The following is a 4432-nucleotide window of genomic DNA, read 5'->3' on the forward strand; positions in this document are numbered from 1 at the left end:
TCTTGCCCAGTGACCCAAACAGCCATTACAGTGGCCTTACTTGTACATTTATCATGTCCTTTCTGATTGGATTGCTTTTGAAAGTCAGGCATTTTGAGCTTGCAACCCTTACTTGCACATGTCAATCTCCGTATATAGGGTTACCCTTAAAACATAACCAGTCACTTTCTAGTTCTTTAATAAGTGAAATAAAACTGGAAATCATATTCTCCATATAATATATGGCACTGAGAAAGTAAACATTAAAAGATTACTTAATAGGAAAAAAATACTTTAAAATATTGCTGAGCATAGTCTTATTATAAATTCCAAATTTAAAAGGGTTTTCTAGAGCTCTCAGTTTATCTCTGAGAAGTCTCTGTTGTAAGCATCACAGAAAAATGGGTACTAATTTTATGGAAGTTCTTGGGAGGCAGGTGCCGCAGTCTTTCTGGATTTCATCATGTCACTACTCTTTGAGGAGTGGTGGACAGTGTGTCACACAGTATGACGACAATAAAATGGGCGATATTTTCCCCATGGCTGTTCTGGCACCTACAGGTCATGTGACAGCAAAAGCTTACCTCTCTTACTTCACAGTCCTTGTGAAATTTTCTTGATCATTTTACAATCCCTATTTCTCTTTCATTCTGTTTCATTCCCTCTCCATTTTCATTGCTGCAGTTGAATAGCTCATTGTTATCTCACTTATTGGATTTATCTGCTGACTGACTTTTATAACATCATCCTTGACTTCTGTAATTCTTCCTTTACACATCAAAATGAATTTTCTTACTTGCAGAAATGATTATTTCACTTTCCTTATCAAAATTTTTCAAGGACTCCAAATTTTTTCTAAGAAGAAAATTTGGAATCCTAAACATGCTATCTTAGTCTAGGTTCATTGGAAAACAGAGCCTAAGACAAAGACTCTCATGCATGTGGTTAAGTTGGGAAGCAATCCAGGGAGCATGAACCTTCCCTGAGCTGATATGGCCTGTGTTATTTCTGGGCAGAAGCTTTTAAGAATTAGTGTTGTTGCCATGTTCCCTTTTCCCCACCATGGTGACTGGTGAAATATCACATGACAGCCTGATGGAACAGAGCCTTCACTGGCCACTGAGTTTTTGAAGTTGTCACTGCTGCATATCTAGCTAATAAATGTCCTTACTGTGGCCATGAAAGCCACAAACTTTGTCTTTCTTTTTTTCCATCCTCTGTTTTTACCCCATGCTTGTTACCTCATATTCTCAGATGGTTGGTACAACTCCAGGAATCATTTCAGGGTTCAAAGCAGGAGAAACAATAAGGAGGGGTGGGTACCAGGTACATTATTCCTTTTTACCCAGAATGCAAAAAAACCTGAGAACATTTTCAGCAGATTTCCTTTACCTCTCCTTGGCCAAGACTGAATTAAGTGGCCTCCACTACGTATAAGGGAAGTTGTGGAAGTGGGCACAATGCCACCCCAACAGAAATTGGGAAGAAGGGAGAATTGTGAGCAGGCAATTGACAGTATATGCCACAACCAAGGGTACAGTTACCGTGGGAAAGGTTCCTTTTCCAAATTAAGAAGAAAACACTCAGTGCCATAACTAGGCCAAACTCCATTGGGATAAACTCAAAATCTTCATTTCAAGTCAGTAATGAACTACTGAAAACTACCTTTGGAATAATTTCACTTTGTATGCCAACCCATAAATTTTTTGAGCTAACCCCCATTTCCCAGATTATTGTTATACAGTTATAGGGGCTTTAGTAAAAACAAAAAAAGATCTGGCTGAGGCAAGATGTATCTGAACTTATCACTTTTTCCCATATACAAGGCACTTCATTCTGCTATGAAGGAGAATTAGATTGATCTGCTCATGATATTCTTCCACAAAAAGGTATTAGAGGGACTTACATATTTTTTGAAGACTTAAGTAATTATGAATTCAGTTATTGTACAAAGCTTATTGATCTTTCAGAGATTTAAAATCAACTGGTGATATGTTCCAATACCTTAATAAATATTAGGGTTGCTGAATTTTATATCCACATTACTATACTTTCACTTTCATATTTTCCATTTTTGGGAAATCACATGTACTGCTCTTATCCTCCTTCTTCTTTTTAAAATAAATCTCTTTAAAATGGCATGCTCGTTTTTAGAAGAGTTCCACTTTTAATTTGGACTTCTTGATGTACATTATACAAAATCAGTGCTGCTTTTTATATTTTAAAATCCTCCGTTCATGGTATAATGTGTTTAGCATATGTATGGGGGTGGTGGCTGAGAAGATAGGCATTTCAGCAACAGTCTTTCCTAAACTTGAGGGCTGTCCTCTGATTTGGTTTGAAAATCTAATCACTAGTCATTTTTTGAGTTCCTTGAAGATCTTAAATAATATGGAAATGTACAAAGCCTGCTAATGTTTATAGCTGTTTTTCCTTAGGTTACCTGATAATGCAAATTCTTTCCCCTGATTCTAATATATGAAAGGTTGGGCTGAAGTTGCTGTTTCCTTGCTTTGCTTGATCATCAAGGTTATGATTTTGGAAGACATGTTTATGGTTCACTTTGAAGTGGCTTCACTTCAAAATAGCCGGTAGAGGCTTTAGCATCTTGAACATCAGGCATTCTTTTCAGCTTCTCTGGTCTACTAGTTTATCACAGGACTGGAAAGTATTGGTTAGTTAGAGAACGTGACCAGAGACTGGATCTCCTAGGATTCACTTTGAAGCCCATGAGGTCTGTGACCAGATCTCAGTCCTATGAATGTGTGAAACTCTTGGGAGAGCCATATGAGATTCTTGAAAGAAATTTGGTGTAAAATATTCTTGTACTAATTACATTACAATTGACATTAAAAGTAATAGAATATCCTTTAAAATATTTAAGACTTGAAGACTCATCACGTTGCTATGAGCAAGATGAAATTTAACTATTAAAATACTAAAAGAAAGATTATACTTTTTGTGACACTACTTCACTTGTTCACTTGCATAGTGTGTACTAAAATATTCACCTTGCCCAAAGAATGGTTAAGCCCTTGACTAGCTTCTGAGAGATAGCTTCGAAGTCCTTGGAATGTCCTGCCTGATAAATGTATCTTTGCCAGAGGGGATTGGGCCATGCCAGACACTCTATGCCAGCAGTGTGATTTATGGTGGGGGCCTTGGGCCACACAGTATCTGCTTCAGGGTCTGGAGACTAAGGTCATCCACATCTGTGTGCCAGCCCCCAACAAAATCTTAGACACCAAAGTTTAGGTGAATTTCCCTGTTTGGCAGTACTTCCGGTGAGTTACCACACATTATCGCTGGGAAGAATAAATGCTGTCTGCAAGATTCTCAGGAGAAGATAACTGGAAGCTCCATCCCTGGTCTACCCTGAGCCCTGCTCTCTGTGCTTCTTCCCTTTGTTGGTCTTTAATCTGTATCATTTCACTAAAATGATACAGGACTCATTTTCTGAATCATGTGAGTCCTCCTAGCAAATCAGTGGACTGCGAGTGTGATCTTGGGGACCTCCTAAATTATGCTCAGACTGACATCTTTTGCTAACAGGAAATTTGCTCTAGGTCTAAAAATATATGCACACAATCCCTGTTCTTCCTCCCCCAGGCCCTGTCCACAATGAAGTCTTCTTTGGTGGGCTCATGGACACTGCACCCTCGCACAGTCTATCCTTCATTGCTGCTTCTGTGGTCAACTCTAAGCTGAACCTGGAAGGAGATTAGGAATGTTTCTATCCAGCAATTATCCTTCCAACCCGACATCTCATTGCTTCAGCTTCCGATTTCCTAAACCATTGAGCTATAGTGTCAAATTACCCTCAGCTAAACCGTGCTGGCATTAGCTAAAAATGGCTTAGGACACTTCTTTTGGGAGACTTCGCTTTATGATTAGGGATAGAGAACACTGGCTTTCTGAAGAAGAAACAGTAGAGGAAGTATTTAGGGAAAAAAAAAATTCAATGCCTGTTTACAAGTGACCCCACTCTAAGGTGGGATCAAGATGAGGTAAGGAAGATGTGCTCTCTGATAAGGGAGTTGAATTTGGAGTAGCCTTTCTTCATTTGGCCATTTCCAGTGGTTTTCTTTTAGCTGTATTGATAGAATAACTTTTTCCCCACCAAGGGGAGAGATCTGAAGCACTTTATATGTCTTTGAGTAGAAATTCTGGCACCTCTAGTTATCCCACCAGAGAACCCCTCCCTAAGTTACTTGCACCAGTCTTTGCTTCTCCCCAGATATCAACCTCTTTATCTAGCTCTTTGGAATCAACCTTTATTGTGATTCTCCCTTTAGTCGTAGACAACCTTTTTTTTTTTTTTTTTTTTTTTTTTTACTGTGGATTCTGTCTTGACTTCATGTAGTCCTCTATAGCTCCCATTACACCTGTCTCATGACGTATCTCCCCCTGCGTGTTGAATGACCTGTGTCGACACATCCTTGTGTTCCCAGCA

Source organism: Callorhinus ursinus, unplaced genomic scaffold (assembly GCF_003265705.2).
Source record: "Callorhinus ursinus isolate GAN/ISIS: 27379988/994484 unplaced genomic scaffold, GSC_fseal_2.0 scaffold5, whole genome shotgun sequence".
Lineage (NCBI taxonomy): Eukaryota > Metazoa > Chordata > Mammalia > Carnivora > Otariidae > Callorhinus > Callorhinus ursinus.